The sequence below is a fragment of the Octodon degus genome, unplaced genomic scaffold, assembly GCF_000260255.1.
Source record: "Octodon degus isolate 3935 unplaced genomic scaffold, OctDeg1.0 scaffold00076, whole genome shotgun sequence".
In the NCBI taxonomy this organism is placed as follows: Eukaryota; Metazoa; Chordata; class Mammalia; order Rodentia; family Octodontidae; genus Octodon; species Octodon degus.
The window spans coordinates 8251858-8266629 of NW_004524652.1; the positions used below are offsets into that span (position 1 = coordinate 8251858).

Here is a 14772-nt window from a genome sequence, read left to right on the forward strand (position 1 = left end):
GCACAATCCTCCTGCCTCAGCCTCCTGAGTAGCTCGGATTACAGGCATGCACCACACACCCAGTCAGAAGGGTCATGAGTAGAGGTGGGATGCCAGGGAGGACAGAAGCAGAGTTGGCAGCAGAGGGACACTGAAGATGCTTGCTGCTGGCTTCAAAGACGGAGGAAGGGGCTGACAAACAAGGCGGGCACCTCTAGGAGCTGGCAACGGGGGAGGCCGAGCGGAGCTCCCAGCAGCCTCCAGAAGCAGCGAGGCCCTGGAGGCAGGGTGCTTTGGAGACTGAGACTGAGTTAGGTTCCACCCACAGACACAGGAGATGATACACCTGGGTTGTTTCGAGACTCCAAGTGTGTAGTCACTTGTTCAGCAACCAGAGGAGAGATCTGCACTGTCCTGGGCCAAGGGCACTTCTTGTGGTGGCACTCGGTGTCCCCTGGAACTACCTGTTTAAAACTAGTGGCCATGAACTTCCAAGCGTTTCCCTGACTTCCTGTCCCAAAGCTTCAGGGAGTGAGTCCACACAGTAACCCTTACTTGAGTTACTTTTTATAATTTATAAAATATTACCATGCCAAAAGAACTATTCACAAAGACAGGGAAAAAAAGGCTTTCTCTCCCCACACAGTTCCACGCTCAGGGTGCACAGGACGGTCTGTTGGGCTTCTTGCTGGTTGACAGAGCAGCTTCTGCAGCCTGCAGAGTTTAGCTTCCTTTGCAAGCCAGAAAACAGAACTGGCACACACAGGGAAACAGCCAGCTTGGCCCCTTCAAGCAGCAGAGGATTCTAACCTCCCCTGCTTCCCCCACTGAACTAGCCAAAACAAATACAAATGTTAAAATCCAACGCTTTCAGGGCTGCAGGAAAATTTGCGCACATGGAGTAGGAGGTGATTATTCTAAACAGACATCTAGCAACAAGTGGCAGTTGCCTTCCAAGTGACACCCCCTGGACTTGAACACACCATTTTGGAAAATGCATTCCAGAGAAATCATTTGATAGCAAGAAAATGAAAAGAATGCACAAGAGGGACAAGTGTTTACAGCTATGTAATGTTAAAACCTGGCAAAGTCCCACTTTAGGGAAGAGCTAAAGAAGGCAGGCAGCTGTTCAGAGAGAGGACAGCACTGTGGTCTATGTGGAGATGGAGAAAGAAATGGTTAAGCAACAAGAAAGGAGAAGCGCAGAAAGGTGGTTAGGCTTCTTGCAACTGCACAAAATTATCTGACCAGATTACTAGATTACTAAATGTCAGGCGCTGAGTTCTCTAGAATCTGAGATGAAAAGGAAGGACAAGGTTGGGACCTCAGTGGGCTGATTGAGCTGGGAAGACAAACAAAAAAACAAGAAACATGGAAGGGAGGTCACACCATCCAGGGGTAAGCCCTGAGATGAAGGAAAACAGCAAAGCCCCAAAGACTCCCCCAGGCTGTGGCGGATGGCCGAGCTTTTGAGGAAGTGACCTGAATTTCAAGTGACCAGGTCACAAGGAGATTGCAGGGGAGCCTGGTCTCAAGAAAAGGAAGAGCACGTGCGTGAGGCTCTAGGAGCCCAGCAGGAGGGGGCTGTTGCTGCAGGAATGGCGGGAGAGAAGCAGAAGGATCCCTGGAGCCCAGGTGTGACAGCCGGCCAAGGGAGGAAGGCTGGAGATTTGGGGATCAGGGTGCAGCAGGCGGCACCATGGGGGAGCGGGATAAGATGCTACAGAGGTAAACTCGCTATTGGCCAGGGGGTAGGGTGCTGGTGGCTCCAAAGTTGTAGGCTATAGTGGCCAGGAAAGGATTGGGACACGGGCTCCCTGGGCTTCCCCTTCTTGCTAAAACAGTGTCAAGGGCGGGCTTGGGGTCAGCAGAGCCTTTCTGGAATTGTGCAAGTTGTAGCCCTAAGATTTTAAAACCCCTGCCCTTCCCAGCCTTTCCCCTTAGGGTTTTAGGCTCACTCAAGAGGCTTTGAGTTTCTAGTGGGGCTATGTGGGCAGGGCTATGATGGCTCAGTGGAATAAGCGCTTCCCTCGCAAGCGCAAGGGCCTGAGTTCAATCCCTGGTTCCACCAAAAAACAAACAAACAAAAAAGGCTACCTCTAGTGGGGCCTTTGATCTCAGAGGGTCCTAATGACCTGAGGAAAGGTCCTCTGGATGGTGGGTGTCACTTTCCTCAGTGATCCTGGGAGGCAGGTAACACACAGAGCCCAATGGGACAGACAGGGAAACTGAGGCACCGGGAGCCAAGGTCACATGGCTAAGCCCACAAGAGCCCCTGCAGCCCGGGAAGTACCTGCTGGGTCTTGGGTCGGGCTTCCCTGAGAGGGCTCCCTCTCTGTCCTGAGTTTCCCTAGGCCCCAAGCCACCATTCTTGGTCCTCTCAGTCACCCAAGAAGTGGGTACTTCAGGTATTTCCAGGTGAGGGATTTGCTGCCCGGGGGCTCCCTCCTTTCAGCTGCCTGCCTCCTTGGGTAAGCAGCACTAGCACTACACCGGTGTCCTCTCCCACTGTCGCCCCACAGGCCACCGGTGGGGTCAGGTGGGATACGAACAAGGGACTTGGGCTCCACACACCTGGCTGGCTGTGCGTCCTGGTTCTGCCCCTCCTGCTGTGTCACCAAGGCCAGCGGCTTGGTCTTCCAGTCCCGCTGTCTCCACCTGGGCAGGGAGACAAGGAGGGCACCAGTTTCACCTGTTGCTGCTTCCCCAGGTGGCGCAGTCTGCGGAGCTCCGCGCACCTGGACGCCACCCGGTCCCCGGGCAGGGGCAGGGTCCTGGGTGCCAGCACCGCCGCGCTGGGAAACGCGAAGGCAACGGGGTGGACCCTGCTGGGGCCCCGCTTGAGGACTGGGAGAGGGGTTCGAGGGGTCCCCACTCCTTGGAGGGAGGCTGGGGCCCCGCACTTACCCTGCGCCTGCCAGCCCCGGCCACCCGCTACTCCTCGCCCCAGCGCCGCGCGGCCTGGCCCCGCCCCACCGCCCTCGGGCCGCCCCCTGAGGCCCGCGCCCGGGCCACCCGGCCTGCGGATGGACGAAGGTCCGCCCGCCGAGCGATCGCGAATCCCGAGGCCGAGGGAAGGGGAGGGAGGAGGAAGTACTTCCTTCCTCCTCCGCGGGGGCGGCCCCACGGCCCTGCTGGGTCTGCCAAGTAGGGTCTCTCGGGGTGGGCCCAGGACCCTAAGGGGCGGCTCGCCTGGAAACCCTGCCCAGGGCTCCTCAGGGTGGGGCTGAGGCAGAGGTACAAAGGGGGGCTGGCCCTGTCCCACCTCAGGTCAGTTCTTCAGCCTCTGTGTTGCCCCACAGGCCACCGATTGCCACCCCAGAGGGCAACACCATCCTGTACACGCCCCCTGTGCTGTGGTTAGGTGGGGTCTGGACGCCTTGGGTGCTGTTTCCTGCTGCCCGGTAGTGCACTGTCACAAACGCTCAGGCACTCACGCAGTGGCCTAGAAGCCAGCTGTGCTGTCCTCCAGCTGTGCAGCCCTGAGCTGGCTGCCAGCATCCTGCAGGCCCTGCGCAGCGCCTCTGCTGTGCGTCCAGCTTGCTAGGACTTCCCGCATGTGGTCCCCCCTTCTCTTGTCTCTGGGACTAATGTGAGGGAGAGAGGTCCCCTCCCCTCTCCCCTCTCCTGTGGACTCTGACTGGATCCAGGAAGCCAACTGGGACTAACTCAGAAGAGAAAAAGCATCTGATTTTGTTAATTTTACATACATGGGACCTCCCAAGAGAGTGTACTCTAAGGAGATGACTGCAGCCTGATGCTTTTATATTTTTTGGACAATGGCAACGAAATGACAGAACAAGTGGCTCTCTGGACTAGCGTAGTAAACTCTAGGGGTGTCACTGAGGGAAGTGGGACAGGGAGTTGGGAAGGTGAGGCTTATTTCATCGGGTTTGTTTATGCAGGCCCATGCAGCCCTAATGCCCAGTGCCTGGTGCCCAAGGCTAGTTTCCAGCCCTGCATGCAAAAGGGCATCCCTCCCCGAAGAATCTCTCTGGCTTGCTGCGTCCTGGGCAGACACGTGGCCCAACAGCCACAACTAAGTAATCTCAGCTGCGACAGACAGACCCGCAGCACACCCATCTGGTGTGTTCTAAGAGGCTCGGCCTTCCTGCTGTCACTGAGGTCATCGGCATGACCCAGGATCCTGGGGGCACTTGGGAGCTTAAACACAAGGTCAGGCAGCTCACAGGCTTGGGGACGAGGGTATGGCTGCTTTGTGGGCATTATCTGCCCTCAGGTTATTGTTTCCACTGACTGCTACTGTCCTCCTTTTCCCTCTCCTGGTGGGCAGCATTTGGTTACTCTAACAGTCCTGTTCCAGTCTCTGAGGTGAAATCTGGTCCACTGTAAACCTCAGCCTCCTTATATTTTACTAAAAGCTCTCCCCCCGCCCACACACACACCAGCCGGACAGAAAGGAGAAGATGTGAGGAGTGCTGCCCAGCCCCCACTCGAAGCTCACGCCTTGGCGCTCGCCCCCCCACCCCCATGACGTTAACAACTGGCCCTGCTGGTAGCTGCAAGCTTAACACGGATGACAGGTCCTCACAGGCAGGGCCTGAGCCCCAAGCTCTGGCTGATGTCCTGCTGAAGGCTTCACTTCAGGTTCTACCCACCTGCCTGGCTCTTGCCCACCCTGACCTGTGCCCCGGGCCTGAGGTCCCCAGCAAGGATCTACTGCCATGCTCTGCGGGCAGCTGGACCCGAGGGAGAGGCTCAGTATGTCTGGGGAATCAGCAGCCAGCGTTGCCAGCTTCACTAGCACCCTTCTGCGGCTGTCTCATCGGCTGTCTATCTTTATGCCCGCTCCAGATCTGGCACTCTGTGGATGCTTTACATTCTTGCTGCACAAATTAGTGAGTTTTGAGCTTAATAAGATAGAGGTGCCCACTCTCATTTCTCCTATTCAACACTGTACTGAAGATCCCAACCCAGGCAATGAAACAAGAAAAGAAACAAACAAGTAGAAAGATCAAGAAGAGAGACGCCATCACGCAATTTACCAAGAAACTCCACAAGACACAACAGACCAGTGTTGAGCTTTTGTGTGGCTCTCTCTACACACTTATTATAAAGTGAGCCAGGTGTGGTCGTGTACACCTGTAATCCCAGCACTCAAGAGGCTGAGGCAGGAGGATTACCTTAAGGTCAAGGCCAGCTTGGGCTACAGAGTGAGTTCTGAACTACACAGGGAGACCTGTCTAATAATAATAATAATAATAATAATAATAATAAATAAAAATAAAAATAAGATGAAGGGGTGACCTCTGTTCTTGGAGGGCTCCCTCTGAGGTTGGTGAAGTGAAACAACCTTTAGAGTGGAATAATCTGCAGTCCACAGAAAGGATCCAAGAAGTCCATGAACCTGGATGGAAAAATAATTACATCTGTGTTTTTTTCATTTGTCTTTAACTGAAAATTAGTATTTTTCCCCATTTATTTATTTTATACACGGTCTCGCTACGCAGTTGAGACTCATAGTGATCCTTCTGTCTCAGGCTCCCTAGTGCCGGGATTACAGGCGTGCACCACCATACCCAATTTCAGGGCCACACAGCACGCCTGGGCTTCCAGGGCCCGCAAGGAATGTGATACCTGGGATTGAATTTGGGTCCTTGTGCTTGCCAGGAAGGTGCTTAGACTGCCAAGCTATCTCCCCAGTCCCAGCATTTTTTTCAATTAAGAATGTAGGTAACAAATCAGTGTTGCATTAACAATAGCAATACTTTGTCATCAATTGAAAGTATAGATATCTTGAAATTGAAATACTGTAGATAATTCAAAATATGTGCATGAGTCATGCTAATTTCTTTTTTTATGAATTTAGGACAGGGTCCACAGGGTGTACGGAGTCTCCCTACATAGATGGACTCATGGTGATTCTCCTATTTTCAGCCTACCAAGCCCTGGGATTACAGGCACATACCACCATACCTCAGTTGCTCTCTCAGTGCATTCTGGGGACAGGGACGGTATGGCACACCAGGGATTGAACCCCGGCTGCTGTGCTCTGCCGAAGCAGGCACTTTAGTCTGCTGAGCTATGTGGATGGCACTGAGTCAGGATAATTTCTATAGTATTTTTTTTGTTTTATAAAAATTAGAAAAAAAAAAAGAATCTTAAAAGGGACCAGGGAGATGGCTCAGTGGAATAAGCGCTTCCCTGACAAGTGCAAGGGCCTGAGTTCAATCCCCGGTTCCAAAAAAAAAAAAAAAAAAAATTAGAGCTTCTCACCTGGAAGCAGGCACAGGGGCGGGCGGTTGGCTCCCCAGGCCTGCTGCGCTGGCCCCGCCCCTGGGGCCAGCTGAGATGGCAGCTGAGACTGGGCGTGGTGGTGCGCACCTGTAACCCCAGCTCTTGGGAGGCTGTAAACAGGTGGATCACTACAAGGCCGATCTAGCAGTGAGACCCTGAACATCCTGTAGACCCTTCGCTAAAATACAATAAATAAATAAATAAATAAAATAGAGCTTTATACAAATATATGCACTTTCCAATTAAGACACTTATTTAACAAAACATCCTTAATATATTTTAACCACGTACAAATACATATACAACAATAACATATTCTGCCAATTAAAACTCCAATGAGGTTTACAGTAGCCACAACAGAATTTATAACTGTCTACAAAATTTTATAGCTTGATTTAGTTTAGTTACATATATTGCTTTAAGAAATATCATTAATACAAATGCATGATTTACAATATCCCCATTGTAGCAGAAAAAATAGACTCATAAAACAAATTGCCTTTTAGGTATTTATTATGTCAAGCATTCAAAAGGTTATTCTTATTATCATAAGAATAATATTCCTGGGGCCCTGCCCCTTAGCTCGGTTCTTTAAGTGGCTGCTTCAACAAAGCAGTCAGGCTCAGGCTGCTGTGGTTCGATCCCCACAACTCCAGCCAGACAACCCTGCCCCGAAGGCATTCGGAGAAAAAAAAAAAAGAGTAATATTCTTTTAGTGGTACAAGATTTATTAGTTCAAAGACCACTGAAGGTTCCAGGAATTTCCAAAGCAAAATTTCACTATCCTTTGCCTGACATAAGTAAAACAGCAGCAATCCCTGGCTATCAACAGAAACTCTGAAGATTATGTTTACATATTATTGGCATCAAAATAAAATTAAAAAAGAAATTAGTTAACTCCTACTGGCCTGAATTTGGTTTTTACCTGCTTGCATGTATTTCTTTTTATTTTTTAAATGTATTTTAGTACAGGGTCTCACCACGCAGCTCGGACTCGTGATTCTCCTGCTTTCAGCCTTCCAAATGCTAGGACTACAGGTGTGTGCCATCACGCCACCATGCCCAGCGTCAGTCGCCAGCTCAGCGCGCTCCAGGGGGTGGCACAGCAGCCCCGGGGATGGAACGCCGACAACTGCGCTCTGCCTGCGCAGGCGCCTTAGTCCGCTGAGCTATCTGGCTGGCCCTTGCATGTATTTCGAAGATAAGAAATTTTGCCATAATGTACATATTAAAAATGAACAAATATTTTTAACTTTTAAAACTCATATATTTATTTATTTATTTATTTGCTACAGGGTCTCACTAGGAAGCTCGGACTCGTACTGATCTTCCTGTTTTTAGCTTCCCTAGCACTGGGATTACCGGCGTGCACCACCACACCCACCCAGTGGCCGGCTCAGCGTGCCCGGGGGCAGGGCCAGTGCAGCATGTGGTTCCAGGGATCAAATCCCGGTCTCTGTGCCTGTATCCCCAGTGCTGGGGAGGCCGAGACAGGAAGATCACTATGAGTCTGAGCTGCGTAGTGAAACCCTGTACCAAATAAAAATATAAATAAGGGCCGGCCAAATAGCTCAGCAGATTAAAGCACCTGCAAGCAGGCGCAGGGGCCTAGGGTTCAATCCCCCAGCCTGCTGTGCATGCCCCGCCCCTGGAGTGTGCTGAGCAAGCAATTGAGACTGGGCGTGGTGGTGTGCGCCTTTAATCCCAGCTCTTGGGAGGCTGTAAACAGGTGGATCACTACAAGTCTGATCTAGTAGTGAGGCCCTGAACACCCTGTAGACCCTTCCCTAAAATACTATATAATAATATTTAATAATTAAAAAAATAACTTACTTCTGAAAATAATCTACACAAGTAATACGTAAATGCACAGAACTATGAAACACACTAAAAACAGCCTCCTGTGTTGTATGGATCAAAATGTAAAGATCTGTTCTATTTGTAAATAAACACATTACTTTGGAATATACTGCTATTACAGGGCTATGCATACATATGTATACTATAAAACAAATTTCAAAATGTTTCTGATGGTGACAGGTGTGGTGGCATACACCTGTGATCCCAGCACTCGGGAGGCTGAGGCAGGAGGATCATTGGGAGTTTAAAGCCAGCCTGGGCTGCACAGTGAGCTCAAGGCCAGCCAGACCCGATCTCAAAAAGACCAAAAAAAAAAAAAAAAAAAATTCTGATGATACTATACTTTGTAGTCCCAGAAAATACAAAGAAAATAAAAACAATCTGAAACCTGTTTCATATTTTTTAAATAAAGCTTTTAAGCAGAAAAGCAAACCCAGCACGCCTCTTTGCTGAGTAGAGGCTCTCCAGAGTCGAGAATCTCTTTCCTTGTTCCCCACGGCACAGAACCCATAAGCATTCTCTCTGCTCAGAAGGTCTCTTCCTCTCCCGTGTTTTGTCTTAAAAACTGCTTCCCAAGATACAAGCAGGCCACGCTGGTTGAATTCTTCCTGCGGCCCACCTCACCCTACGGGCTGGCGCCTCGTAGCACCACACCAGGGTGACCACTGCCACTCTCTTTACTCTGACAGGGAGGGAGGCACCGCAGGCAGATCTCACCCTCAGCACTGGCCACCCAATAAGCCTTCCCCAGCATATTCTTGATCCAGCCTCTGAAACACTTGCTCTCTTGAGAAGCTGCCTTCCTGGACTCGAACGCCCACTGGTTCTTTTCATCCTCATCAGGATGATTTCTCTCACGTAGGCCAGCCATGAGTCTACCTGTGACATTCTTCACTGCCCCAAAGTCACATAACAACAAGATAATGGTCACCACAAGGCAATAAAGCTGCTACTGAGACATTCACACAGAAGAGAGGCCGTAACTGCACGGACTCGAAAGAACAAATGGAAAGATGATGCCAGATTTTGGTTTTTTTTCTCTTTCTTTCTTTCTTTCTTTCTTTCTTTCTTTCTTTCTTTCTTTCTTTTTTTTTGGCGGACCAGGGATTGAACTCAGGCCCTTGCGCTTGCCAGGCAAGCACTTATTCTACTGAGCCATCTCCCCAACCCCCCTTTTTCTTAATTTTTAAAAAGAGAATAAAAATAGTAAAATTAGAAATGATGCAGAATTTCACTAAATAAAATGATAGGACATCAACAATGGTTCTTAAATTGCATATTGTTGTCTACAAGTCAGTTGTTCAGATACTGGATATAAGCATGCAAAATTGGTTTAAAAAAACTAAAAAGAACAGCTCAGCATACTAAGCACCTGCTTAGGCAAGCTCAGGGACCAAAGTTCGATCCCTGGCACCACATGTTGCATGAACCCTGCCCTCTGGCAGGCTGAGCCGGCCACGGAGTCCAGGCCTGGTGGTACTTGCCCATAATCCCAGAGCTGGGGAGGCTGAAAACAGGAGGATCACTATGAATCTGAGCTGTGTAGTGAGACCCTGTACCAAATACATTTTAAAAAAATTTAAAAGGAAAAGATTGGGGCTGAGGAGATGGCTCAACAGAATAAATGCTTGCCTGGCAAGCACAAGGGCCTGAGTTCAATTCCTGATTCTGAAAAAAAAAAAAGAAAAGAAAAGAAAAGAAAAGAAGAAAAATTTAAGGGCCAGCAAGATAGCTCAGCAGACTAAGTGCTTGCTTAGATAAGGGTAGGGGCCAGGGTTTGATCCCTGGCACTGCATGCTGTGCTGACCCGCCCCAGCGCACTGAGCCAGTGATAGTCTGGGCATGGTAGCGCACGCCTGTAATCAAGAACTAGGGAGGCTGAAAACAGGAGGATCACTACGAGTGTGAGCTGCATAGTGAGACCCTGCACACATACACCAAAAACACACTAAATAAAAAAAAGAAAAAATTTGAGCATTAGCTGTTCCTTTCAATAGACTAGAAATCAGCAATACAATCATCCAAGCTATCCTGTGTATACACACATATTTTCTTCCTTCCCCTTTCCTTTCCTCCTTCCTTTTCTCCTTTGCCTAATCCCAGGTGTTCCTTCCCTTTGAATGGTTTCCTTCCCTTCCACAGTATCCGCTGTACCTTTCGAATCATATTTACTCTTTCAGGTTCTCACACTACAGAGACCACATGATGTTGACACATGAGGGTCTGAGGCATTCACTTATGAGTAAGTGTGGTCTCTACTTGCATCCATTTATCCAGGAAAACCTCCACTTTGTCTTTCCTTCTAGCTGAGTAATACTCCATTGTGCAAAAATACCTCATCTCTTATTTCTATTCACTCCTCAGTTGGTGCACTTTGGGGTTCTATCTAAGACTCAGCTATGACAAATTGCACCGCTATAAACATGGGTGTACATGGATCACTGTGGGATGAAGTTTTGTATTTTAAAATTTTGGCTCATAGTTTTAGAAGCTTCTATGGGGGGCAGCTTTTCACTTGCCACACAGGGGCTTATGCCACTGAGCTACCTCCCCGGCCGTGTTATGAAGTTTTCAGTTTTCTAGAAAAATACCCAGGAGGGGAATAGCTGGGCCCAATGGGACTTCCAATCCTAGGTTTTTGAGGAATCTCCATACTGCTGATTTTGGACCTCTTAGTTCTGTTAGCTGTCTCTTCTTCTACATCAAACAGTGAAACATCTTTGGGGTCCTCATTACTGTCCAGAAGCTCGGGGCACACAGAAGTCCTCCTGCGACAGCTGTCTGTGGTCCTCCACTCTTGCCCTCCCAGCCTGCTCCACTTTGAGCTTGGGAAGAGGAGGGGGACACAACAGCCCTGGGACAGCCAGCTCTTGCTCCCCGAACACACCAGGGCAACCCCCTAGATGCCACCGCCCTCTCCTGAACCCCAAAACTTTTCACCTAGTTCTTATAGTATTAATAAGGAACTCATGTTTACCCCAGTTTTAAAATTAATTCAAAACCACATTTCACAATAACCTGTGGTTTGTAATACACTGCCCTGGAAACCATTATGCTAAGAAAAAGGCAAGAGGCTTGACAGATGGCAAAGGCCGAGGTTCAGGGAGGTTCAGAGCTGCTTTTGAGGAGCCCTAGGTCTGGCTTAGGCAATGTCCCTGCAGCTCTCTTGCACAAGGGTGGCCTCGTGCCACTCCACCCCAGCTCTGAGTCAGGCTTGTGTGAGTGTGCCAGTCACCATTACAGGAGCATTTGGGTGCCCTGCCTTGTGATGTGCACAGAGCATTTCAAGAAAGATCTCAGCCCATTCCTGGGTGTCTGTGTCTGCTCGGGCCCCTGACAAGCTGGGGCGCAGCCAGGTGGTGGGAGAGAGAGGGCTACTCGGCAGTGGTGCCTTTGGTTTGTCCAGGACAGTGGTTTCAGCTGCTGCAGTTGCCCACCTCTCTTCCTAGGGCACAGGTCAGGGCTAGCTGTAGGGAATGAGAGAAAACAGAGGAGGGAAGGGAAGTAGATTTCAGCCCAGGATGAGGAAGCACTCAGCGTTCCAGGAGTTCCAGCTGCTGCCAGGGTCCGGAGGAGCCTTTGCAGCACATGTGATTCATCCACAGCAGTGACAGCCCCATGACATATCTATGTGCGATGATATAGCTACGCTAGAGGGCATGGCAGGAGCTGGGCTTGCGGCTTAGCAGTAGAACACTTGTCCAGTGCCCATGAGCCAGGAGAAGAGGGCTTGAGCAGGACGGAGGGGCCCATAGCAGATGCAGGTGAGTCCTTGTCCTAATGCCTGCTGGCATGGCTGGGTCTTCACACAGGGCAGAGGCCAATGCCCCTGGAGTCCGAAGCAGCAACTGGTCCCCCTGCTGGTCACTTGTGGAAACACTTGCAGCAGGCTCCGGCCCCAGCTGGTGGGCCATGGGGGAGACTCCCACCTTCTCTCCAGGTGAATGGCCTAGCAATAGCTGGGGTATTGGGCTCAGACACTGGACAGTGCAGCAAGGGATGTGCTCCTGCTGAGGGAGAGAGGGAGAGCTAGAGGAGGAGGGAGAGGAGGGGGAAGGACAAGGTGGGAGAAGAGGAAGAGGGGAGAAGAGGAAGGGGGGGAGGAGGAGAAGGAGGAGGAGGAGGAGGAGGAAGAGGAGGAGGAGGAGGAAGAAGAAGAAGAGAAGAAAGAAGAAGAAGAGAAGAAAGAAGAAGAGGAGGAGGAGGAGGAGGAGGAGGAGGAGGAGGAGGAGGAGGAGGAGGAGGAGGAGGAAGCCGAGTCTCTCCTGATCCCTGGGCCACCACTTTCCTGCCTGGGGTTTTGGTAACAATCTACTCCCCTGTGGCTGGCTGAGGACACCGTGGCTTTGGCTCAGTGGCCACTTGGCTTTCTTCCTTTCTGAGAAGAAACACTCACTCTCGTTGGGTCCATCCAGTGGTGCTGTTCCTCAGGATGTCCCCTTCTCCAGCTAAGAGTGACACTCAGGGCTGCATCCTGCTGGAGCTGCTCCAGGACTTCTGGGGCCTGTCTAGCTGAGCATGGGTCTCTGGGACCCCTCACCCTGAGGGCACCTTGAGCCATCCAGCAAATCTTTGTTTACTGCCATCAGCCTGAGCTGGCCTCTGCCATTTGTACCCAAGGAACCCAGGCCAGGAGGAAGAGGGAGATCAGGTCCCTGCTGTAATGGTCATGGCTACGTGTGGGGGCAGGGCTGGGCACAGCCATCTTGATGGCAGGATGATGACCTGGATGGGAACAAGAGCACAGGGAGAAAGGGAACACCCCTCCTCCCGCTGGACAGCGAATGTCAGCACCTTTGTCTCCTTGGGTCTTTGTGGCCCTGTGGGCTCTGATGGGCAGGTTGGGGTGAGCCCAGTGCAGAATTCCCACACTGCCAGTGGCTTGATCAAGACACCTGTATCCTCATGCCACAGGCTGGGGGCATGAAGCCCCCTCTAGCCCGCCCCTCTGCCTTTCCAGGGCCCTTTGATCCCCTGCATCAAGACGGCAGCACCTGCATTTCCGGTGGAGCATGAGGGATGACCAAGGGGAACTCACTTCGGCCGGCCATCTCGGCAAGGAGGCTCCCAGAGCGCCCTCACCACCACACCACTTCCGCTTTTATGCCATGGGCCGTGCTCAGTCCTGGAGACACCCAGCTTGAGAGAAGGTTGAACTGTGGTAGTGCCAAAATGTGTGACTGTTGAGGTGGAAAAGGGACCTCTGGGGAGCTGCCACTTAGGTAGACAAGAAAAACAAATCTCAGGGGCCGGGGAAATGGCTCAGAGCTTCCCTGGTAAGTGCAAGGGTCTGAGTTCAATGCCCGGTTCTGCAAAAAAAAAAAAAAAAAAAAAACTCAAGACAGCTGAAGCCCCTTGTCTACATCCCCCAGCCATGAAGCAGCGGAGCAGGACTTGAACTCTGCTGGAACCCTCAGAAGGTAGCACTTCAGCTGGGACTCCTGAGTTAGAAAAAGGGGGAAGAAGGACATGTGAAGAACATCAACTTCTGGAGGAAGGAATATCTTGCCAGGAGAGCTCTCGAGGTTGCGTCTTACACAGCACTCTGGTCACAGCCGGCCAGCTGCACTTCCTGTGAGATGTGGGGGTATTTCTAACTAGAGTTCCTTTTTAGACACAATGGTAGCTGTCCTTTGTTTTCCCTGATGGAGATCTGCTCCCCCTTCTGGTGACAGTAGCTGTCCCCGAGTACAGCCCCAGTGGTGTGAGACTGGCTGACCCACCAGGTACCCTGGCTGGAGCGCTTGGCTGAGGACTTGTGCTGTGGCCTCACTGCGGCCTCACAGACACAGCCTGCCAGGATCTAGGCCAGCGCAGAGGAGAGCAGAGGCTACATCCTGAGGCCCTCGGGAGGCCTGCACCCTGTGGCACCCAGAGCTACCCTAGGCCGGCAGTTGTCAAGCTGAGGGATCTTTCTCTGGCACAGATGGTTTGCTGGCTTCCACTCAGTCACCTGAAGAGTGCTAAGAGGCAGAATGCCAGGCCTGTTCGGTCACCACATAGGGGAGGGTGGTACACATGTTTTATAAAAGCTGTGGGGCCTGGAGCTCTTGACACTAGCTTAGTGAAAATGCTCCTTTCCGGGCCTGGCTGACAAGCCAGCACCTCTGTGCTGACGGCCAGAACTGTTTCCTCAGTATTCCAGGGTATCCTCATGAGGCCACTCTTTGCGTGAACGTGAGGATGCCCTGGCCGCCTGCCTCACTTGCTGCCACCAGCTCAGGGCTCCCTTTAGGACAAGAGGGAGGCTCAAGGCATTTCTCGCCTTAGCTATTGTATGTCACAGGTGAACCAGAGCCAATGCTGCCTGTCCCAAATCTTCCCTAGGAAGCCCCAAACCACATGGTACCACGTGACCACTGGACAAGGATCTCCTCCCTCCTGACATGTTGGAGCCCAGCCTCCGTCCTTCCCGCCACGTCACAGGAACCATGTCATCCAGTCCGTGTCATTGCTGCCTTAGGCTGAACAGTGTCTTCACTTTTCCCCTTGCTTTCCTTGGGCCACCTTGCCACACACAAACCTGAGTGTTTTATTTTGCAGTGCTGGGCATCAAACACAGGGCTTCATGCACGCTATACCAGCGCTCTGTCACTGAGCTGTGTCTCAACCTTTCCTGTTTTTTAAATTTTGAGACAGGGTCTCCTTAAGCTGCTAAGATGCGCTGGCTGGCCT

At 51.1% G+C, this 14772-nt stretch overlaps 1 protein-coding gene and 1 pseudogene across 2 annotated transcripts in view; both read right to left on the reverse strand.

Moving 5' to 3' along the window:
• The window catches only part of Hvcn1 (hydrogen voltage gated channel 1), a 29678-nt gene extending 26725 nt beyond the window's left edge, over positions 1–2953 (reverse strand). The window contains exons 1-2 of one of the 2 annotated variants that reach the window (XM_023720551.1): positions 2887–2953; positions 2554–2637 (exon numbers count right to left, since the gene is read on the reverse strand). The gene's annotated coding sequence lies outside the window, so the exon portion shown is untranslated. The remainder of the gene's footprint in view (positions 1–2553; positions 2638–2886) is intronic. The other variant, XM_004635914.3, reaches the window with a different exon arrangement.
• A 5670-nt stretch (positions 2954–8623) lies between these two features.
• Positions 8624–13148, reverse strand: LOC111817995 (annotated as a pseudogene).
• Positions 13149–14772: the final 1624 nt, after the last annotated feature.